Here is a 26,655-nt window from a genome sequence, read left to right on the forward strand (position 1 = left end):
TTAGGGATTGAAGTTGATCATAAACCCAAATACATTTTCATTTCTCAGAAAAATTATATTGGACAGTTATTGGACAGATTTGGGATTTAGGATTGTAATCATGTCGCTACTCCAATGGAGAAAAATTTGAAGCTTACTTCCATTAAATGAAGTATGTTTGAAGATCTAACAAAATATAGGAAACTTGTAGGAAGTTTGAATTTTCTAACTACTACTCGACCTGACATAGATTTTTTTGTAGGGATACTTTCCAAGTTCATGCATCAACCATGTGAAGTTCATTGGAATGAAGCAAAGCAAGTTCTCAAGTATTTGAAAGGCACTTGAACATATGGCATCAAATATTCCAAAGTTGCATATTTCCATCTCACTAGCTATTGATATTCTAATTTTGATGGAGATAAAGAGAATGGAGTCGTTACTTTTGGTTATTTTATGAGTCCTATATCAACAACCATCAGTTGGAGATCACACAAACAATCTTTTCCTGTTGATTGTAGCACCAAAGTCAAATATGTTGCAGCAACTCAAGCTCCAAAATAAATCATTTGGCTTCAAAAAATACTTGAAGACTTGCAGGAGAAACAAAAGTCTTCAACTCCACTACTTATTGAAAACTCTTCTACAATTCAGTATGCCAAGAATCACAAGTTTCATGATTGAAGAAAGCATATTAACACCAAATATCACTTGATTAAACATTATGTAGAGGCCAAAGTTATTCATCTAACACATTGTCGTACTTCATAGCAGATCGGAGACATATTTACAAAGGCATTGGGACGTGAAAAGTTTGAAAAGTTCAAAATGTTACTTGGAATGTCAAATGTCCCTTCAAATTAATGGGGGAATGTTAACTAATCCTTTGGGATTGTAAATGTAAATATTCAGTTGTAATTAGTTGTAGATTTCATTTTTCTACCGTCTAGACATAATTGTCCGGTACCAAAATTAAGGATGCATAAATACTTGATTTCTCATCCATAAAGTTGCACAAGTTTCATTGTGGAGTTTATATGGGCTTATATAATTCAGAGTAATAGAAGACCAATTGAAATTTGTAGCAAAACTAATACAAGAGTTTTTGCAATTCAGAGGCAATAGATGGAAATCGGTAATAACAACTTGGACTGGAAGAAAGGTGACGAAAAATATCCTTTTGACCATAGCTTGAGCCTAGTATTGGATTTCATAGGTTTCGATTTGGAAAGGGTGTCATCTAGATCAATGAAGGTCGATTTGTGGTCTCTGAAAGGTGTGATCAGGTAAGAATTTATACCCGACACATTTTTTTCCCTTGTTTGGGTTTTCACTTTACCTCCTCTGATATCCATTATGAACATGATCATTATCAAATTCATAAATTTGAATAGATGGTAATTGGTAATAGTTGTTCTTCTGGATTCCCCATCTGGATCTTACCTCGTATTCCTGGTAATTTATCAAATTTATTTCGTAAATTCCCAAATTGTTTAGTAGTATTTATAGGGGTTTTTGTCTTGGTAACTACATTTGTTTATTTTGAACTTCTGAAAGACAAGATCCAACGCTGAAGGATGGATCTGGTATTGATACTCTCTGTGAAGAACACACTATTTTTCTGAACATATTTATTGTTTTGATGCCTAAAATTCCATTTGATATTGTTCTCACCTTACACCAATTCCATAAATGTTGTCTTGTAACGGAAATATTGCTCATTTCTATCTAGTTTAGAATGCACATGGTGCCCAACAAAAGATTAGAAATTGAAACCAAGCTTTATGCTTGATCAACATTTAGCTTGTTTCTTTTCAGGCTATTTTAGACACATAAGTAGATATGAGGAATGACTGATGACTTTTATAGATGTTGTACTCTGATCAACAGATGATAACTTGAATGATCGAAACTTGAAAAGCATGGGCTGGCGACAAAGACTCGTACCCTGTACCAGGGGGCTGGGATTGGAAATGCGTGATAGAGTAACAATGCGGGATGGAGTAACAAGGAAAAAAGGTTCCACATGCCAGGTTTTCACTTGATAAAGGACGACAGAAATTAGGCATTGGGATTGACTAGGATTGGCTGGGATGAATAGTGTTTGCCTAGCCAAAGGCTGGGATGAACCGTGTTTTCCTAGCCAAAGCTCGCAAAGAGAACACCTTTGGTGTAATTATATTTTAAATTGAATTGAGTTAGTTTTCTTAAATTGAGAAATATTATAAGATTTATGATAAATTATTTTAAAGGGAATATTGATGTTTTTTTTTCATTTAAAATTTTCACAAAACAATGATTTAAAAAATATATATATATATATATATATATATATATATATATATATATATATATATATATATATATATATATATAGATATATATATATATATATATATATATATATAGCTTGTAAGAGAATGCCTATCATAACAAGTAGAAAACAAAAGACATTAACATAGTATAAAAAAAGGATAAATTTAAAAAGTGGAGTTCAAATCCATATTGATGAAGATTGGGGGAGTTTCCTACCTTTGAGTGATGCCTGATTGATCCTCATTGCAATTTCCCCTCCCTCTTTTGGCATTTCACTTCCGAACATAGAACTCCATATGACATTGATTAAATTTTTGTATTTCTAGTTTTGTCCTTTGGTTTCTTAGTTCCAAACGTAGATCTCTATATGGCATTGATTAAATTTTCATCTTTATGGTCTTTCTAGTCGAGTTTGTAGAATATTTCAATGTCGTAGGTTCATCTCTCACAAACATATCATACACACCAAATTCATTTTAAAAATTCACACCATAACCCTTTATATGAACCCCATACTTTAAAAAAAAATGCATTGGTATGGTATTGAGATTTTCATAAGGAATGTAATCCTCAATAGGCCACATTACTACTTCAAAAATGCATCCCTACCCATGTCTCTTTTTAGCCTTTATTGAGCCGAGAGGCTCATTCTACAACCCAATATGATGTGTAACGATGTTCGTTCGTCATCAAAATTGAAATTTTGCTATGTTGGACAAAATAAAAATATTTAGAAAAAATGTTATACAAAAAAATTAAAATAATGTAGCCTCATAAAAAAAAATTGTACATGAAGAAATTAGATCCCTCTCGGCTCATGTTAGATCCGTATTTAAGATGGATCTATGTTGGTATTCTTCATCTCACACACAATATTGGTATCGTCAAACTCATTTACGCTTTTGCATCAGATTTCCCTTGTTAAAAAGGAAGCATGTCCTTAAGTTTAATGTACCAAGTGCAAATCTTCTTCATTGCTTTATTAATATCAATTCCTATTTAGTGTCTCGTGACTTAAATGAAAATTGTTTATGTAATATTTACAAGTCATATACTCTATATATAATCACAATAACCAATTACCCATAGAGACTCAATTATGATTTCCTTTAATAGGTTTTGGATGTCATTAATGTAGCTATCATCCCTTCTACTTGAAACCACATAATATTTTACATTATCCCTCTATAGTTTCTCACATGTCACTTCAATATATTATTGTTCAGGATATCTTCCTTCCCTATTCAACAAAATATGTAATATGCTCTTCACCTTCATCTTCTCCTCCTCTTATATCACTTGGTGGAAGGAGAGTATCTCACTTGAAATGCAATACAAAGTTACACAATGGATAGCATGTACATAAGTACGTTTAAATTTTACAATCAACATATATTATTAACAACAATAACTCAAATACTTTATTACATCAATACATGTAATCAACAAATAGATCTTCTACACTAAATGACATCAACATCAATAAATATGCACAACATTTGGCATCTCACGGACATATGAACTAAAGTGAAAGCACGTCATCTAGGTAAAAACAAAAATTCAATGCTCTCCCTATGTTTATTAATGTAATTCTATATAATCATTACAATTGAGCTCTTAACCCCTTCTCAATTACAAACTAGTTATTAAATACCATAGGAACATAAATTTATCTCTCCCTATTTATCCTCTATCCATTGACATCCCCCAATATCTCCTTCTCTTTTTCTATTTATCTCAACTTTTCCATAACTATTACAACATTTCATCTTCTAGTTGTTCCAATTGTTCAATCTTCTTTCATGCATGGTAATTCTTCTACTCATTCTCGCATCCATTTGATGTCTCATCCAATGGCACATTTCTATCAACACTTGACACATTATTAGGGTGGGATTCCATCCAATATCCATGAACATTTAATGCACATTAGCCATTATTGAGAATGTATGCCACAACATTTGACATGGACATAAATCTTTAACAAAATGCACACCAAGTTTGACATTGAGCTATTTTCAATAAATTCATGCAAATACTCAACAAGGCACATCATTACATTAAAAATGCATCCTTTAGAGTTTGCACATCTCTACTAACCCTATGTATTATTCTTTTCACATGTGATCTAAGTATTACCAAAATCAATTTGAAGCTCTTGCACCACTTCACTATCGGGAGGGTGGTTGGTGTGGATATGAAGGTGTGTATTTAGACCACCTTCCTCAAGAAGTGAAAGTGTGTGCATACACCACTCGTCCTTCATAAAAGTGATGCAAGCACACGTTTGCATGCTTTCATCCATAATTTCACACCAAATAGATATGGCATGTATGTTTTCATCACTCACTCTTCTCGAGAATGATGCAAATGCACATATTCATGCTTTTCATGTGTGCACATCCCACCCTTTGCAAGAATGATGAAAACACACGCATTCATACTTTTAGTCACATGTTAATGCTCACATGTATATACTTCACATCTTTCAATAATGGATTTATTATATTCCATTTCAATAAAACTTTTACAATTAATCTTTATATGTTCTGGTTATTAAAGATCTTACTCATATTAAAAATGATCCTTGTTGAAGATAGTTTTAGTAGCATATCGATGACTATAAGGGAGGTGAGGATATGGGAGTTTTCTTGTTGTGGAATCTCTTTTATCTCCAACAATTTTTTTCTTTTCAATGATCATGAAAACTTTTTCACTTTCATTTCTTCATAACTATATAAATAATCATTCTAATAATCACGCCCACAAGGCATAAAATAGATGTTGATGAGGTGTATTGTTAGGTCACTCTGTGATGTGAAGGTCATTGGCTCGAAACTCTGTAATCCATTCATGTTAAGGGTTGGTGTGGCCTAGGCCGGTGCAATCCTTGGGTGATTTTGACACCTTAGATGCACCTCTCTCACGGTTACTCAAACCACAGGTCAAGACTAATGTAATCTCTGATGAAATCAAACCACTTGACAAAAAAACAAAAACATTATACTAATCGTGAAAAATTTCTCGAATTTTCCATATTAAATCTTTAATAATATCCCAATTTTTATAATCCTTTATGAATTAGGCCTTCAAGGGTTGAGGCTACTTGGTCATTCCAAAAAGTGGTTAACACTATATAAGTTTGGCCTAAAAACTACGCAATTGGTGGTGTTAGGCCAGGCAGTAACTCTCCAAAGGCAGTAAAACTGATTCGCCTATTATTCCATAGGTAGGTTATTGTTATATACAATAGGAGTGATTGATCAGTTCATCTCTCGATGACTGTTCACATTCCTAATTTATTTATTTGCAAATTCCCCCAATCATGAAGATTAAGTGTCAACATTCCCCCCCTAATCTGAAGGGATGTTGATGAGTCCAAGCATCATTCTGAATCGTTCAAGCTTTTCCTTTCCAAGTGCTTTGGTGAAGATGTCTGCAATTTGCTCATTTGTGGAACAATGACGGAGATGGATTGTTTTGGCCTCAACATGATGTCGAATCAAATGATATTTAGTATTGATATGCTTTGTTCGATCATGGAACTTTGGGTTCTTGGCCAACTTTATTGCAGAGGTGTTATCAATCATGAGTGGAGTTGATTGTACTTGTTTTACCTGCAAATCTTCAAGAATTTTCCTGAGCCACACAATTTCTTTCATTGCTTCAGTTGCTGCCACGTATTCTGCTTCTGTTGTGGAATCTGCCGGAACTGATTGTTTGCATGATCTCCAGGAGACAGCTCCTGATCCAAGACTCATAGCATATCCTGAAGTAGATACCCCAATTTCTTTGTCTCTATCGAAGTCTGAATCAGAGTATCCAATCAAGCTGAAGTCGTCCACCTGTGTATACTTGATTCCAAGGTCTTGAGTTCCATTCAAGTACCTTAGAACTCTTTTTGCAGCAGACCAATGTCCCTTACAAGGCTTTTGCATGAACCTGGAGAGGATTCCAACAGTAAATGAAATGTATGGTCTGGTAGTAGTGAGGTAGATGAGACTTCCTACAAGCTGTCTATACTTTGTTACATCCTCAAATTCCTTTCCTTCAATAGATGTGAGCTTTAAGTTTTGTTCCATAGGAGTAGAAAGAGGATTGCACTCTGTCATGCCAAATCTGTTTAACAAATCTCCAATGTATTTCTTTTGAGAAAGAAATATGGATTTTGGATGTTGGGTTACTTCAATGCCAAGATAGTAATGAACATAGCCCAAATCAGTCATTTCAAAACTTTTCCCCAATTCCTTCTTTATGAATGCAATGTAGCTTTCATTGTTCCCTGTCATTAAAAGATCATCTACATATACCACAAGATACACAATTTTTTTGCCAACTTTCTTGACAAATAAAGTTGCATCATCAAGATCAAAATGATTGAAGTTGAGTTTCAGAAGATGCTCAGTTAGTTTTTCATACCAGGCTCGCGGTGCTTGTTTGAGGCCATACAAGAACTTCACAATTTTGCATACTTTATGTTCATGTCCTTTCACAGCAAATCCTTCAGGCTGGGACATAAAAACATTCTCTTTTAGATTCCATTCAAGAATGCAGTTTTTACATCCATTTCATGGACTTTCCAACCATTTTGCGCTGCTAGTGCAAAGAGTGTCCGAATGGTGGCCCATTTTGCTGTGGGGGCAAAAGTTTCCTCATAATCGACCCCTTCCTTCTGTGCAAAACCTTTTGCCACAATCCTAGCTTTGTGCTTGTTAAATGAGCCATCAGCTTTGTACTTGTTCTTGTAGACCCACTTGCAGCCAATTGGGTTCCAAATGGAGGATCAACCAGCTTCCAAGTGCCATTCTTTATGAGGGCATCATACTCCTTTTGCATCGCTTCTTTCCATTCATCATGAGAAGCAACTTCTTTGAAGGAAGTTGGTTCAAAATCTGTAGAAAAGTTCAATTCACAATCATAAGTAACATCCATATCAACAGGTGAATTAGAGTCATCTACATCACCTCCATTTTGTCAGTTTGAATTTCTGGTTCCTATTTTTCCAATGTCATCAGGATGAACACTTTCAAGTGTCTTTGTCAGCCACTTTGGGGGACCTTTCTGAGATGGTACAGGCTGCTCTGTTGATTGAGTTGGGACTGAATCAAGATTGAGTCTCCCAATTCTATCAATTGCATCACTTAAAGCATCATCCGTTGTTGGAGTTTCATGCAGAGGAAATTGTTATTCGGAAGAAGATACCACATGTTGATCTAGTATAGGAATCCCCCTTCAAGATATGGAATCTGATTATCAAATTCTTGAAATGATTTCGTTTTTGAGAATCTATCCAAGCGATCAAGTTGCCGCTCAACAACATTGTCAGATTTGGATGATTCAAGAAAAATTACATCTCTAGATACAACAAACTTTTTATTTACTTCATCATAGAGGCGGTATGCTTTGGAGGTGTTTGAATACCCCAGGAAGATACACTTACGACTTCTAGCACCAAGTTTGTTTCTATGTACCTTTGGTATCAAAGCATAACAGGTGGAACCAAAGATCCTGAGATGTTTTACTGAAGGAACATGTCCATACCACAATTCATAAGGAGTCTTGTTTCTTATAGCATTAGATGGACATCTATTCTTTATATATGCAGCACATAGAACAGCATCAGCCCAAAACATTATCTTTACATTTTTGAAGAAAAGCATGGATCGTACCATATTCAAGATTGTTCTATTCATTCTTTCAGCTACACCATTCTGTTGGGGATTATAAGGCACAGTTGTTTGATGTTTGATCCCATGTTGGCGAAGATAGTTTTCAAATTCATTTGATGTATATTCTTTTCCATTATCAGTGCAAATAGACCCAATATGAGATTGTGCATCATTTTCAACCCATTTATGAAAATTCTTGAATGTTTGAAAGGCATCAGATTTGTTCTTCAATAAATAAACCCAACACATTCTGGTGTAATCATCAATAAATGTCATGATATATTTATTTCCATTTGCAGAAGGAACAGGCATTGGACCACATAAATCTGAATGAATGAGTTCAAGCTTCCTATGTGCTCTTGAATGTGAATCATGAAAAGACTGTTTACTATGATTTCCTAGAATGCAAGCATCACATTGCTTATGTTTCCTAGGAATTGTAGGCAAACCAACAACACCATTTTTCTTCAATAAGCAGAGACTGTCATAGTTTAAATGTCCAAATCTAACATGCCATAATAAACTTGATGGAAGTGTACCTTCTTCATGATGAGAAATATATGAGAAATGTTGTGCATGAGCAGAGGTTCCTTGCAGTTTGAGAAGCATTTCTTCTTCTATTCCCCTCATGACAAGTGAGTGGTCAGATGCTTTTCTTACTTCAAGCTTGCCATCAAACATATGAATGGAGTGACCTTGCTGGCGGATGTGGACCAAGGACAGAAAGTTTCTCTTGAGCTGCGGGAGATATAGAACATGATCCAGAAGAAAGTCTGGAAGACCAGGCAGTTTAAGCCTGATTGTGCCAAGCCCTGATGGCTTGATTTTTGACTGTTCTGCAAAGTATACTGCTCCATCAACATTGTCAGTGAAATATTCAAAAAAATCTTTTCTATGAATCATATGACAGGTTGCTCCTGAATCAAGCAACCAATCATTTTTCGAAGAAGCAAGTGAAGTATTAAACAAATCTTCATTTACTCCAATGTTACATTGTGCCTCAATATAGTGAGCTAATTCAAGTGCTTTACCTTTGTCTGTATCATCAGTTTTACCTTTCTGTTGGTTTCTTTTGTGCTCAATTTTGTCCCATGGTAGCTTGCATGTAGAGCATCATGTGATCCATTTCTTTTGCAGCGAATGCAGTGTAAGTCTGCCTTTTCTCCTTGAGAATGTCTGCCCCCCTGCCTCTGAAGTATCTTCCTCTTCCTCTTCGTCCACCTCTTCCTCTTGTAGAATCTTGAGCAGGATGCTTTTCTTTATGAGCAAGGCACACAGTCTCTTCAGAAGATTCAGGTGCTATCTTCTTTCCAAAGGCTTTCTCTCTTTCAGCAAACTTTTTCACAAGAGAGTCAAAGGTTATATCTTTAAGATTTCCATTTGCTTGTAAAGACTCAAGATAATTGGAGTAGGTAGGATAGAGTGCCTTGAGAAAAGCAATAAGAGGGATATCCAGCTCAACCTTAGTGGATTTGATATCATGCATTATAGACTTTACTTCAGATGCAAGAGCAAGAGGATCATTATTTTTTAGTTCAAGAGTGAAGAGTTTAATCATGAGCTGAACAACTTCAAGTGCAGAATGTGAGTCATAGAGTTCTTTCAGCTTTTGTAAAGCTTCAAAGGCAGTTGAATATGATGAAATATGGTGACTCACCTCTTCATTTACAGATGCTGCGATTAATGCATAGGCTTTGATGTTCTTGTTTTCCCAAATGACGAGCTCTTTGTCTGATGTAGGCTGCACTGGGTCATTGTCTCCTTCTCCGACACACTCCTTTCCACAACTCATTGAAGATGAGGGTGTGTTTTATCATCCGGGACCATTCAGGATAGTTCTCCTTGCCAGTGAGAACTATTCCTACCATAGAGATGATTGAATGCATTCTATAAAAAAAAAAACTTATGCTGATAGAAAAAAAACTTCTACTGATATACAATGAAATTGTACCCAAAAGGGCAAAAAGATTTCAAATTCTTTATGCACTATGTTTTCTTCAAATGTCTCCAAAATTTATAAAATATCCTCATATAATATTTCCATATCACCTCCCCTTTTATTTTCTTTTAAGCAAAAGCTCCACGCACAAATGAAAACCATTCAATATATATATATATATCATTCAATATATATACCATAGACCACTTGCTAGACCTATTCAAATGCAGTTCATAGGCGGTGTATATTACTTAATAAAACCACAATTTAAATATTGTTTCAACCGCACGGTGTTGAACTATTCAAATAGCGTTCACTCCACATTTCACAATACTAAAAAAAGGCATTAATATCATTCAAGCTAAACGCACCAAACTGAACACGAAATTGAACTGAGCAATAATTTAATACTGCGCATTTTAAAACAACGCCATTCAAAACTTCATTTGAATCTATATCCGCTACGCCAACTTAGATTGTTCAATCCAATGGTAAGACAACAGAATGTTTGGGGAGTGGGCTTTGTTCGAATGAAACCATAAGTGGCGCATATCATGAATATGCACCCAAAAACTTTAATACAGAGATATATTTACAGTCAGATGCTGATCGAAATGATATACCATACGATACCATAGCACAAAGCAGTGAGATACCATACGATACCATCGCCTTCTTCCTCATCCGCTTCAAATCTTCAAGCAGCTGCAACTCGTTACATAAATCACGATTCACCACCGTTTTTGTCGGCAATATTCCATGGCCTTCATACAGGGAATGGATAGCAGAGGAGTATTGGAAATGACAATCTTCCACAATCACGCTCTTCTCAATTTAAAATCCTCATTCAAAGTGGCAAAGACTCAATGCACAGAGATGCTCCCAACCAACGCTCACAATCAACTCCAAGGGATTTGAATTATGGCAGAGGGACATAGAATAATGGCAGAATAAAGAAATTCGATCAATATACTGTGCAAGCTCACGGCTTGTCTCAATCTTTTGAGCACCGAATTGGAGAACTAGAAGGCGGAAATGACCGATTTGCAGACAGACAGACATCGCTTTAAACATATGAGACAGCGTTTTTTTTTTTTTAAATTATGGAACAGTGGCAACATTCATAGAAGTGCAGAGAGCGAAATGAGCTCGGACAGTTATGCATAGAGGCACCAACGCATATCTGGGCAGGCAATGGAATATGGAGCAGAGCACAGTGGCAAATTATTTCAGGACAGAGGCAAAGCAGCGCTCAGTGGACAGAACGACAGAGGTGTTTGAGGACAGAGCTCAGGCCAGCGTACAGCCCACAGTAGCAAAAATGAAGGGAGTTACAACTATTTTTAGAATTGGCTCTGATACCATGTCAGGCCAGGCAGTAACTCTCCAAAGGCAGTAAAACTGATTCGTCTATTATTCCATAGGTAGGTTATTGTTATATACAATAGGAGTAATTGATCAGTTCATCTCCCGATGACTGTTCACATTCCTAATTTATTTATTTACAAATTCCCCCAATCATGAAGATTAGGTGTCAATAGGTGGAACATTACTTATTATTATATTTATTAATGAGAAATTTATTATAATCTAATTGCTAATAGGTAATAAGGATAATTATTATTGATTCTTATTAGTAAATATAGGGTTGACTCAAATATACTTATAAAAAAAAACACTACATAATCCAAGGAAGATTCACTCTAAGTTAATCAAAAGCAATTTTAAGTCTTACTAAATTACCAAAAAGAAGTACTTAAAGTTATCTCATAACTTTTAATTTTAACTTCATAGATAAAACAAAATATTATCTCAATTTTCATATGATCCCTTACCTCAATGCAATTTATTAATATATAAACAAATTTTAAAATAAGGAAAAAATTATATCATTTATTAAAAACATATACAATAACACAATCACATTAATAAATGTGGTTGATATACATCATAGTCATCAACTTATTTAGCTTATTTATTTGAATGTATAATGACACAATCTATTTTAAATTCAAATTTTATTTAAATCTTTGCATTTAAAAAATATTAACACAAAAGAATCATACACTCTAACTCAAAATATTTAATATATTAATTTTTTTAGACTAAAACTAATAAAATAATAAAATTTAACATTAAAAAATTCTCTTATGTGATTTCCACTGAAAGACTTTGCTTAATTAAAACAAATAATTAAACAAAACTGTAAAACTATATTAAATAATGTAAAACTAAAAACTAAACTTCTTAAAACATATTAACTAAACTAAACTAAAATATAAATAATGTTAAAATAAATTGAACTAATTAAGAAGGATTTTTCGGCCTAAATCAGAAGATAATTCATTTCGAACCAACAAATGTGGTTCATCGTCAAAACAAATTAATAAAATAACAAAATAAAAATTATTTACAAAATAAAACTTAAAACTACGAAAGTGTGAACTGAACTAAAATGAAAACTAAAAATAATTAAAACCCTAACACTAAAGTAAGACATTCGTTACTCTTTTTCAGAACTAGCGCTTTCATCATCTCATCACATCGGCTTTACTCCTACTTCGCTTTGAGCTCTGGTAATGCCTCTTTTGCGATTTGTAACATTCATCTTTTTTATTTCATAGGTCTGCACGGATCTTTCGGTATCATTTAGTTCAAAATCATTCAACAGGTGGCTCCACAACGTATCCATACTTTTACAACGAATTTTGTTACTCTTAACTAGCCTTATCTTGAGATGTGTAATTATTTTTATTAATTTAAAAATAAAAATAAATTAATTTCTAAATAAAAAAAAATGTCAGCTATAATAAAATATTAAAATATTTATATGATTAATATAATTTTATATAAAGTAATTAGAAGTAAAAAAAAAAAATTATGTGGCTAAGATGTTTAAAATAAGTATATCAATTTCACGTATATTTATACAGAGAAAAAAAAAAATATTAAAAAATATTTTAATATTGTATAGAATAAAATATCTAATATAATTTATGAATAAGATATTAATATGCATTAATATTGATGTATATTTAAAAATATATTAATAATAAGAAAATAATTTTATATGTTTTCATAAAATAAGTCAATGCACATGTTATAAAATCTTTATGACATTTAAAAATACAATTTAAACCATAAAAAATTATATATTATTTGTTTAGATTCTAAAATAAATTTACACTTCAAAAAATTTAATCTCTCCATTCATATTAAATTTGTGATTAAAATAAATCTACATGATTTAATTATAACCTAAATTTACTTATTTTATGTAACATCAATTTCCAACCAATTAATATTTTTCTTATCAAAGCTAATGAGATATTCTCTACCATTACGCTGCAAAACCTGGATTCATCTTGAAACCTCCGCGCTGGTGGTTTCATTTTTCGTGTTTAATGTGTAATACTTACTATTGAATTCACGATTCAACAATGTAAACACTATCTCCTCGATCATGTTTCTCATCTTTTTCCATCTATTTGTTAAAGCTACAATCATGGCGATCTAAACTTGTAATATCCTTCTTGTGGTAATGCTGGTCTTGTTTCGACTAAATTATATTAGAAAGAATGGTGGAAAATCTATGAAGTTCTTTGAAATAATTATTTAAATAAATATTTTGCTAATAATTAAATAAATGGAATTTAAGTAGTTGAGAATGAGAAACTTAGAAATGAGATTCTGGTTAAAGAAAGAGAAAAATAAGATCTCAATAGTAAATGAGATTGGATAATTTTTTCATTATAAAGAATTCTAGATGAAATTTTAAATCAACTTAATGGATCCGAGAGAAAAAGCTATTAAGTTGTTTAACTGGGGAAAGATGTTAAGCGGATAAGCATAAAGAATCATGGGAGAGAAAAACGGATATTTATGTAAAAGCCTAGGCAAGTGAATAAAAAAGTCCACAAAAACGAGACTACTAAATGAAACCTTATCATGAAAGAAAAGTATAAAATACCTATTAAAATATTAAAGGGATCAACGAGGTTGGGCAAACTGAAAGCACTCAATTCAAGTTGGGTGGTGAAACAGGTGCAACATTCTCAAGTGAATTCCTAACAGTGGTATCAACTTAGACATTTATAAGGTTGTTGCACCTGTTTGTTATATGTTAGAATTATGGCTATGTCATTTATATAGTAGAAGTAGGTTGCTATATGTAAATATTGATGTTATACTTTATACATATGCATACGACTGGTAAATGTACATACAATTGCTGGAAGTTTAATACTTATTTAAGAAAAAAATTATAATTAATGTAGTGTTAGTTGTTTCAAAGATTTCATATTCTTGGAGACTTCGAAGATTTGTATACTCACCACGCTGTATAAATATAAATATAATTTAGCGTGGAGGTGTAAGTATTTTGTACCTAAGAGATTCAAATGATTATAATATAAAAATAATATTATGAATCATGCCAATGTGAATTACAAGTAGTATTAGGAATAGGCGTGAACTCGTTCTTGTTTTATTAGAAATAGGAATTTTGGATGATGAAGTTATGGTGATAATTTATGTGATGAGTTATGAATAACATTAATAGTACGGTAAGGGGGTGGATCTACTCAAAATAGAAAGCCTCAAAGAGAAAGGTAACAGGGTGTACGAGACAACTACAAACTGTCAATAGTGTGTATTCCTGGAAGGGAACTAAGCGAAAATTGTAAACCATGGAGGGATTCATACCCAGTAGGAGACGGGATACTGTTTGTTTTCAAGTAGAGGTGCATCTACACAGAAATGTTTAAGAAGGATATCATGAACCGATTCAATTGCCCAAACAACATTGAAATCCATGTACGTGTAACAAAATTAACAAGATAAGACTTACGAAACAAAGAATTTGAACTGGGGAAAAGAAGATGTAACCGGTAGTGAAACGAACTATGCGTTAATACTCACAGATATAATCATAGATACTTTTTATATTCCATTAGAAAAAAAATTACATTCATCAATATCAGAGAGCCCTAAATTGTTCGAAAGATACTAGACAAAATAATCAATCATTGAAAAAAAACATTTGTACTGACTAATGTCGTGGGCATTCATATGAAATTGACCTAGATATACAAGTGTGTCATGTTAAGAAAAAATATAAACTATACAATAATTGTCAAGGGATTTGAACCCTTCACCATTAGAATCTATTGAGCTATAAAATGTAGCCTAATAAGAGAAAAACTCCTCGTAAGCGAGTGAGAATTAAAAGAAGAATGGTAGGACCCAGTTTCTTCAATCCTCACTAGCAGTTTCACTGAAATTCCAGAGAACCGAGGTAATAGACCTGAAAAACAGAAAGAAATGGCAAAAAGTGAAGTTTCCTTCTAGCGATTTCCTATGGAGACATAGGGTAAATAAGTTATGCTAGTACCTGCCCAGCAATGGGAGATGGCATAAATAATTCATATTATAAAATTAAATAATTCAAGTAATTATAGAAAATGAGAGGGAATGATTGCTATACCTGAAACAACGACCATAGATATACTTCCACCCATAGCCATTAGGAGGGAGATATATTAGGTGTCGAGTGGCTAGTAGAAGCCATAATAAAAATAAAGAAAAAAAAATATACAGTGACCAGAACATGAGAAGCAGAGTCTGCACTTAGCCTGGAGTAAATTAAAGCGGTAGAATAAGAATAAGAAGGGCCAACATGACCCTCCACAGTGTAGATGTATTGTACTTGCAACACCAAGGGAAATGAATGTAGAGGATTACTGGACACTGCGCGCTCAAATCATCCAACCAATAATATGTTCAAGTGGCATATTGTCTCATGTACTGTGAACGTAACAACAAAAGCGAGGAATTAGAAAAACCTGAAGTGAATTTGGTCCTATTTCTTCTAATAAGAAACAATTTGGTCAACGAACAGGTGGCTGGGCCTAGAACATGGGTTCTTGTTCTAGTTAGGAATGTGGGCAGAGTAAATTGGGAAAGATACCTGGAAACAGTGATTTCAAGCTCTTATCTTCCTGGAATAAAATGATTGGAGTGTTTAGCTTGTATAAATATAACAGGGGTATGACAGATACCAACTGAAGATCTTTATAGCTAACACTTAACGAAATAAATCAACGACTAACCAGATATTACCAGGTATAGATATAAACCTTATGTTCCTAATACCAAGACGAGGTGTCCAATCTCTAGAAGAAACCTAAATAAGGAGGTAAATTCAGTATCTCCACTAGGAATTAGTCATCTAGCAAAACAACTCGAGTACCCTGCTGAGAGTATACCTGTAAAGAATCTGGATGAGAATATCTTAGTCGGATAGAAAATAAGCTCGTTGTCTCTCGAAAAAAAGAAATACTCTAATAAGAAACGTGGGCACGAGATAGAGAACTTTAACGCACAACCTTCATGTAGTCATTCATGGGTGCAAGAGACATAGTCATACTGATGTATATATTTTCCCATAGATCTGAACTAAAAAGACTAAGAAGAATGGAAATTATGAAGAGAGCGAATTTTGAAAAGGATTTACCTCATCAATATTGAAGCTTGAAATAGGAGATGATGTAGCCAACGTGAACGCAAAGGCACAGTTAGGTGTTAACAAACCAAATATCCAGCACAACAACTTGTCTACATAGGTACCCATGCCAAATAGATGAATCTAATTGACAACATCATAGCGAAAGTTAGGAAAAAATATAAAAAAGAAATGAGACTCGAATTAAAAAGAAAAAAAGTAACCACAGAAAGAAAAATTACCGGAAGATATGTAGAGATGTGAATGTAAGGAAAAACCAACTCCAATATGCCACCATGATTCACTGTGGAGCAGAAGGAAACCATACCTGATCTAAGATTGTCGAAGCATCTCAGTAAGGTAACCAATATCATAAGTGGCAGCGAATGTGGCAAAACCGTCCATGATGAAAGAGATTAGGGTTGAGTAATTTGATCCCCACCCTTGATCGGCTCAACCTTATATCCAGCGTCGAACGCTATCCAATGAACCACCTGCACTCCATGTGAAGGAGGCAGTCATGGGAAAAAGAGATCGACACGTACTATTCCCATGCATTAAAATTGTAAATTGTATGACATACAACTGGAAATATTAAATGTGCACTCGTGGAGACCATTGAAGTCATAGGGTAGTGGAAGTAGTTGTTTCATAAAACTAATTATATATTAATATACCATAATACATACATGTATATATTTTAAATGAAAGTCTAAGATATGATGATTACAACTTTAAGGAAATAACAAGTAGAAACAATAGGAGACATATCTTTATATGTGTATTAAGGATCATCCGACTCACCTACCTATGTATATACCAGAGGTGAGAAGGGACTGAGAGCGTTATATCACATGCAATGTGTCATTTGTTCAAGTCTATGGGAGTGTTTGTGCTTCTAAATTCTCGAACGTCTAAACCCTAAACCAGGTATAAATTATGTCAAGTAGTATTTTAAGCCTCAACCCCTCAAACATTCGGTTACCCTTAGTTGGAGACCAAATTTGCAAAAAAAAAAGAAGGGTTAAGGTGGTGTTTAACGTTTAGAGGAAAATGGGTCAAAGAAATAGGTGGAAGTTATTATAATCCTCATACGATCACAGAATGACACACACCTAGTAATCGTCTGGTGTAACTCACATAGTCAACGAAAACATTTAGTCTTTCCTATATTTACTGCAAGGATATGGAGTACTAAGTAGTTTATATAAAAGATAAAACACTGATTTTAACATGGTCACATTAATCAAGTTTTTTTCAAAGTTGACTTCACAAGGTATAACATTCATGTGTGAAGGTTGCACCTAGTAAAGGATCTAAGGGAATAATACGTATCCAAAGGGTTACCTCTTGATTCATTTATAATACTAGAATGGGGAAAAATAATACATTTATATAATCTGCATTCTTCATTAGTGGTAAACATTATGCCTCAGAAAAATTCTGATAATATCTCTCTCTCTATATATATATATGGAGGTACAAACCTGGGTGCATGACAGATAGTATCAAAGCCCACGGTTCAAACCTCAATCCTAATGGGCCTAGTTGTGAAATGGAGTAGGAGTATGTGAAATCAGTGGGTTTGGTTGTGAAATGGAGTAGGAGTCTGTGACATCAGTGTGATGCGGTTAATGATAGAGTTGTGAAGAGAATAGTGCATGGGAAAGTACATATTGTTGAATTTGTGTTTGTTATAGTCGTCGCCTGAGGTATATGGCTTTGCTGAAGTCATCAAGTTTTGACCACTCGATTTTCCTTTGAAGTGTTATTACTTGGTTAGTGGGGGATAGGTTACTCAGTTGTTCTATATACTTCTTCCGATAGTAGAGGAGCTTAATGAGACCAACCTATGAATGTCAATGAAAATCTCATTTTGGGTTTGTAAAGCCACTGTAATAAATATCGTATAAACATTATTATTCAGTAGCTTATAATGGGAAGAGAATATAGTTGTTCCAAATGCCAACACGACAAATTCATGGTCATTCTCATTGGCTAGTAGCGCTAGTTACCTGGCGGAAATCCTGACCGGATACTCCAGCAGGCCCCTCTTGGCCATCATCTTTCCCCACATGTGCATATGGACCTTAGTGATCGACCTAGGAAGGCGACAGTCAGATGTAGGCCTCATCTTTGGAAACATCTCAATAAAAAAAATTAGCTCTGAAGCAAAAGAGAAGGTCACCCTCCTTTGTCTCAACGCATGACATCTATCTAAAGCCATGCAAAACTACCTCAAAAAAATGGTAGACCATCTGATATAACATGGCTCCCAAATCAAAGAATCAACAAAATACAAAAGAGAGCAACTAAGGCGCTACCCATCACTACTATAGTGTGCAATGATGGTGGCTAATAAAGAGAGGCACCTAACCTCCTATGCAGAAAAAGAAGAAATTTGTAGTTGTCCACCACGAAGCTGAAAATATGTTGGGCGGACCACATGAGGCTCGACATATCTCTAAGTGTAGGCAAGTTGACTCTCGGCTGCAACCCCATGGGAGACATAAGGGAACTAAAGAAAATCATCCCTTCTCTTGGATAGGTAAGTGATTAAGTATATGTCCTCCTTAGTGGGCCTATACCACGCCCTAGGACCAACATGGAAACCTTGTTCATGGGCTCTCTATCGGCAAATCATATGTGCCAATAAGATAGAGTGCACCTTCAAGGATGTAGCCTCCTCATAATACTTGAAGAGGCCTACATTCCTCAAGAGTGCTCGGGTTGGAGTTGTAATAGGGCGAGGGTATAAATCCCTCTCCCTCTCTCTGGCCTCCCATGTTTGGATCATATTGTATGGGTCTACCTACTGCTTCTGCTCCTATTGTTTCTCCCTTTGGTGACGTCTTCGCAAAACGATTGACATATAAATACATCAACCTCATACATAAAATAAATAAATAATTTATTAAATGAAATATGTATTTATAAATATGGAAACATAAATTTCAATTAAAAACAAAAAAAAAACATTGGTGCACTCAAAACACAGTCATGCACTAGCTCCAGTGCACTTCCAAACATAACCGCACCGACATCGGTGCATGCATAAGTATGACGCACCGTTGTTGGTTCACAAATTTAATTTTTCATAGCGGTGCATCACACTTGTGCACTGGTGCGCACGTATAACCTTTTTGCACTGGTATGGAATGTTTAGGTTATCGAACACACCGAGCTATAACTATATTTTTAAATATTATTTTTGTGGTGCGTTTGGTAAATATAAGCGCATTGGGAGTAACGCACTGGCGTACAATTTAGCATCTTCTCGACACATTTTTATTTACGAAATGCATTGCAACAATCGTGGTGAATTATGATCACACATCAAAATGTGTTGCACCCTGTAAATTTACAGGGTGCACCGCTATCGGCGCGAGTCAAATATATCAAACGCACCATGCAGGGAGAAAAAAATCCAAAACAATGGAAATTTTAACCTAATTTGCAATTCTAATCCACTAAAAAATTAAATTACAGAGAAACATAGACATTACCTAAACATTTGGTCATTGGGGAGGCATTGTGGACACCAGGACATTTGGTCATTGGGGAGGCATTGTGGACATGTAATGGAGACAAAAAAAAAATAGCACAACTTGAGAAATTAAAAAGTCAGGCAGTGAGCACAGTATGGAAGGATGGTGAGCAAGAGGAGCACCGACATCAGGGCACTTGCACGAGGCAAGAGTGGCACCGATGCTTCAGATCTCTCGAACATTGTAGATTGTAAAAATGAAATTTAAGATCGAGAGGGTTTTTTATTTAACTCTCCTCCGGTGCGTTACGTTAATCGCACCGGTGCAGAACCGATCCAAGAGCACAAGTTCTTTTTGAAATTAATAAAACTTTCGTGGTGCTTTTCTTAGGACACCTCGGGGCATGCCAGTACAAGTACCGCATCGGTGTTTTGTCTAACTATAGCACCGCCCTTTTTTAAAAAAATAAAATCTTCCTAGCGGTGCTCTTTTGTAGATGCCCCGAGGTGTTTTAGTACCCTTACTGCATTTGTGCATTGTTAAAAAATAGTATCACATTTTTCTGAAATTTAAAAACTATAGTAGTGCTACTTATTGGTATGCACCAGGATTTTTTACTACATGAAGGGCACCTTTTCTATCTATTATTCAAGCACTGGTGCATTGTGTTATTTAGCACACTGTGTTTTTCTATTTTATAAAAATAAAATTTCCACGATGCACCATGTTATATGCAGCACTGGTGCATTTATGGATAGTAAAGCACTTGTGCGCTTGTATATTGTAGACCCACCATCCAAAAAACATCTGCATGCCCACCTTCGCTAATGACCTCCACTATAAACGGATTTTAAGGCTATTTTTATAGGGGCTTCTGCAAAAACCTCCACTTGAAGGTATTTTCCTTGTAGTGTAATGATTTAGTCCTAATCACTATGGGTCAATATCACAAGTCACCAATACCATGTGCCCAAAAATCAAGTATTATAGAAAAACAACTTTAACTCTATGATAGAATCAAGTTTACCTAACAACTTTAACTCAATGATAAAATCAAGTTTACTTAACAATTTGACTCTTACAAATTATATTATAATCTTGATCTACCAAAACCATTACATTACTTCTTTCTCGATACCACAAATGAACTTATTAATATAGATTTTGACAAAGATAATTTTAGATATAGATTTTGACAAAAATAATTTTATCTAAAATATTGAGATTAATGAAGACAATCTTGTGTTCATCTGATTCAAACCATAAATCAAGTTTAAAAGTTATTACAATGATTGTAATATCATCCAGAAATCAACAGTTATGTATAAGGAAGTCCAACATGGAGTAGAACAAACCTCTCGAAATGATTTAAAGAAGATTTTTACTAAAGTGTTGTTTAAGTCAAGTCCAAATCAACCAAAAAAAAACATCATTCATTGATTTTAATGAAGGCAAGAAATGAATAAAATATTTGAAGATATTCACTTGGATGAGATTTCGAAACTAAGGGAAAAAATATCAATGAGAAAAGGAAGTTAGAAATTTGAATTGTGTGATTATATTTTAATGGTAAGCTTTTATATTTTTTCTTAACCTCAAAGTTGTGAAAAGCTAAAGAAAGGAACGAGATAGGTCTAATATTCAACAAAGAGAGGCAGATCTACGGATGGATCCTGTGCACAAGGAATAAAAGAAAAAGGAAATCCAAAGCGCTGAGTTAGCCTTGTCTAGCTGAGCAGAAATAAAACCATGTCTAGCTGAGCAGAGTTCATTGTCTCCCATATTTATTCCAAAGCGCTGAGTCAGCCTTGTCTAGCTGAGCAGAAATAAAACCATGTCTAGCTGAGCAGAGTTCATTGTCTCCCATATTTATTCCACTCGAAAACAGTTTTCCCCGCTAAAGTGTGTCATGGGGAGTTAGCATGAGTATCTGTACTGAAATGCGTAAGCATCCGAAGAATCACACTATAGTTTTTTAGGATTTATGTTCATTGATATAAACATTATTAAATGTAGGTAGGTGTATAAAGTAAAATATTTTTTTAAGTTAATTTGAATAAATATATATCAGCTTGTTGTTTCGAGGTTTGTTAAAAAGAACTTAGGTTTTGAATTATTAATCCAAAAACAATAGAATTTTATTTAAGTTGAAGAGTAAAATTAAGTAGGTAAGTACAATATTACTGAAGAGTTTAACTATAAAACCATAAACATAATTAAGAAGAGGGGTGGAGGCTTATGGAGCTTTGTCGTTGCAAGTTGTTTACTCTTTTGGATCATCCTCAAATGGTAATTAGGTAGGAAATAGTGCTTTAAGAAGTGGAGGGGCTTATGTGCTCAACCATTTTGTTTGATCTTTTCCCATACACCTTAAAGATGAGTTCAAAGGCTACTTCGTGAAGGATTGTAAATTTGGCTTCTAACGTTTTGGTTCTATCTATTGATTTGAGTTCATGTGTCTTTGTTTCTCTAAGGTAATGGTAACCAAGGTCTTGACAATCTAGTAAAATTCTATTGCTCGAAAAACCTTGGTCTCATGTGATCTAGAGAAACCAAAGTGCTTAACTCAGTTTTGAAATTAAATGTTGATTTTATATGTGGAGGTTTGTTGATGACATTATTTTTATGAATTAACCATTTTTTACACTACAATCTAAGTACTTGGAGTGATGATTTGTTGTAATACAAACAAACTTGCCTAGTATCCCTCTCAACACTTGCACCATGAGGATGTGGAAAGGCATTGCTAGAGGGATTCACACACCCCTTTCCTCTCCTAGTTGCACCTGTTTTGTAGATTGCATTCACCCAAGTTGACCGTTATCACTTCATGATGGGGCCCTAAATCTCAAAACACACTTTCCTTATAAATGCCCCTATGGAACCTATCATATCCCTAGAAAACCTTAAGTCGTTATAATTTTGGTACACAACACAGAGAACCCAAGGGGATAACAAACACAAGTAGTTGACCAACTAGAAAAAAGACTAGCCAAGTAGGCCCTGGAGAGTCCATAACCAACAAACCTAAAAAGAGATAGGCAAATATAGTCATTAGTTGCTACCTTACCAAAAAAGAAAACAACTAGAATGTTAGAGGGCAAAGAACAAAAGCTAGCAGCCAACAAACAAGAGGACTAGAACTAGGAGAATTATAATGTAACTACAATTGACCCTAGCAATCCCAAAGAAACTAGCTTCCCCATTCACTTCATCATTGCCACAATATAGTTAATTGCATTAACAGACATGATTGCTAACCAGAGAGTATTGGAATTATCACGGTAGGTGGTTTTAGGTCCTCATCTCCAAACATATCCGCATTCCCTTGCTTGCCTCATGCCATTAACTATTCTCTCAGTCAATTTCATGGGCCTGATTGTCCTTGAAATGAACATAGATAGGTGCATTAACCCCACCATGCATTATATATCTATTTCCATTTGCCCCGGGGCCCATACCCCAAAACTTGTGATAGTATCTTATCCTTGATATTTAATATTATAGATGATTATATAAGTTAACTATTAAAGAGATTAAAATATTCTATTTATAAATTAAAAATAAATACATAGATATTGAAATATTTTTTTAGTTATTAACATTTTTTAAATATCATGTTTTAATTTCATTTTAAATACAAAAGGTATCGCATTACAACTATCTTTTATATTTAACTATAAAAAGAGATAATGTATTTTTGTTATTAATATATATTTTTTTAAATCTTGTATCAACATGACACAATACAAATATTATCATACTTCATTTACAAAAACACATTTAAACACAATAAAAAATTAATATTTTATTGTTTACCATAAATAAATTATTTTATTGTCCACTTTAAATAAAATAATTTTATATTAATATCATATATAAAAATATAAAGTAATTGAAAGTATTAAAAAAATATTCTATTAATGCACTTTTTATTTTCTAGTATAAGGGAGATGTATAATTCCTTAAATTGCTTACTATAAAGTTGTTATGTGTCAACCCCAAGGGTTAGCTCAAGTGGTCTAGAGCCAGACATGAAGTTCTTTAATATTGTTGCTAGTTATTGTTGATCACGGATTCGGCTCTCTTCAGTTCACTTGGGACGAGGCCCCGTAAACAGCGTCGACCTTTTACCCAGTTTACCATCCATGAAATGTGGGGAAGTAATTTGTGGTTTAATCCCAAGCAAGGACATCTTTGGCCCCTTCAGGTAAGGCTCAAGTAGTAGGCTTCCCCACCGTTGTGGAAAAAAATATCGATTCACAATGATAAACAAATAAATAAATATTAATAACAATAACAAAATAAATATCAATAACAAAAACAATGTTTCAATATGGACCATCAATAAACAGGGACATCTTTAGTTTGTGATAACACTCAAGGAATACGCCTCTCCACCCCTATGGAACGAATTACCAATTCACCATGATAGATAAATAAATATTAATAACAAAAACAAAATAAATATTAATAAGGAAAATAATGTTACAATATGGACTATCAATAAAATATCTACGCCTAAAGGTGTTTCCTATATGGAATGGCTAGGAAAACACTATTCAACCCAATCGATCTCGTTCTATTTTCGTCGTTCCAACCCATAAAAAATCAACACGTGGATGTATGTTTATATCCAAAATGTTCTTTATTTCTGAAATAAAGACGTCCAATTGCTGAAATACGAGGTCGCCACCAAGACAACTAGTGTTCTACTCAAAGATCTTTACTTCCCCAATGGAGTGGCCCTCTCTGCCAAATAGGACTTCCTCGTCTTCTGTGAAACTTCATTGTGTGCCTTCCATTCAATCTCTTGTTCATTAATGTTTTCTACAAGGAAACCGTGATTGAAAGCTCCTCGATTTACTTTTCTATTGACTTTCTCTTCATTCCACCCACCAAAGTATGGGCCCAGAACCCAAGGGAGTAATACCATATCTCCATATATAATATATATGGCCTCTCCTCTGAACCTCTAAGAGGACAAACCTAAGGGAGTAATACCATATCTCCATGGAATGAACGAAGAAATGAGGAAACCTCAAAGTTCTGTCAATCAATTTTCTAGTAACCCAACCCAGTAAGGTAATTATTCATTCCTTGGGCTTATTGTGCCTAAACGAGTTTCACAGAAAAAGAAATTATTGAAAGAGAAGTTGTTCATCACTGGACCAATGAGCCTGGTGGGTTGGGTATAGTAGTGGTAATGGACATCAAAAGGAAATTAACATTGTTTATGGAGAAGAAATAGGTATAAAGCACACGGACTGACTAAACAATTGAAGGCAATAGACATAAAAGCCAACATAAAAATGAGTTTCACAGTCTTTACTCGTTTCAACTTTCAACCTCCATAAGAGGAGAAGACACACCAAAAGCCTCGTATGCGGAGTAGCAGTAGGGTTTCAACCTCCATAAGAGGAGAAGGCACACCAAAAGCTTCGTATGCAGAGTAGCAGTAGGTCTTATCAAAGAGAGCCTTGTCATCATAACCGAAATCATATTCGCTAGCAACAATTGACATTGCCTCCTTATCCCAAGAACTAGGCAAACACAAATCAAAGCTTGAAATGAACTTGAGCTAGTCATTGGAAACCTATTTAAGAGCCTTCCACCGCAAGCTCCTCTGTAGATCATTCCACCCCTTCTTTTATTCCATTAGGAATCATGTGATGTAGAATATTAAACAAAATTAACACACATGAAAAAATACCAAAGACATAGAAATGGCGGAAAAGGCCTCAGCCCAGATGTATTCCTCACATTCTCATTATCAAAATAGTGTTTATGATACATATAAATACATGAGGAGAATTTGTCTCAAGATAGTGAGTCTATCTTGGACACTATGGTTGAGCAAATCTCTCAACCAAAAACTAATCTATGAACCTAACTAGTTGGAGATAATATCTCAACCAACTAGGCCTAAACTGACTCCTAGCCATGAGGAACAAACTCAATCTAGAAAGGTAGGAATAAATCCTAACTTTCATGATTTAATTAATTTAATATTTTTGGACTTATTATTGTTTTTAATGTGAGAGTGAGGCTAACATTCCCCCCTCAATGATAAGTCCAAAGTAAGAACCTAGTACCATCTCCAAGTCCTCATGTTGAAACTGTTGATCGTCAAAAACGCTGCCTAAAAAACCGCCAAAGTTGGATGCTGAAAAAACTCCAATCTAAAGAGAACATGAATCAACTGCAAGTCTGATTCATCTCTGAAATTTGCTTGACGACTCCATCACGTGCCAAGCTGCAAAAGGATCCATTTGTCCTTCAATCAGCATCCTTTGTCTACTGACAAAATGTTGATGACGCCCACTGGCAAATTTGCTTTGTCTACTGACAAAATATTGAGAACACCTACTGGCGAATTTGCTGATGTCAAAATTGCTCACTGTGGTTTGTTGAAAACTGTTCACTGTTTCTTTTGTTGTTGAATGCCCACTGGCGAATTTGTTGATGTGAAACTGCCCACTGGCTACTTGATGTTGATGATGGCAAAAATTGTTGATCGCCCACTGGCGAATTTGTTAATGATGCCCATTGGATGCTTTGTCGATGCCCATTGGCTAATGAGGATGCCCACTGGCTGATTTGATGAAGACTTCCCACTAGCTGCTTTTTCTAATGTTGTCAAGACTTTCAGTCTGACAACCACCTTCAATTCCATTATCATTTCCCCCCTTTGTCAGCTGAAAGGAGAGACAATCATTTGCACTTGATTTTTGAACTCCCCCCCTTCAGGTGTAGGAGAGT

Source organism: Pinus tabuliformis, chromosome 6 (assembly GCF_031772625.1).
Source record: "Pinus tabuliformis cultivar Carrire ecotype Pingquan chromosome 6, CPIR1, whole genome shotgun sequence".
In the NCBI taxonomy this organism is placed as follows: domain Eukaryota; kingdom Viridiplantae; phylum Streptophyta; class Pinopsida; order Pinales; family Pinaceae; genus Pinus; species Pinus tabuliformis.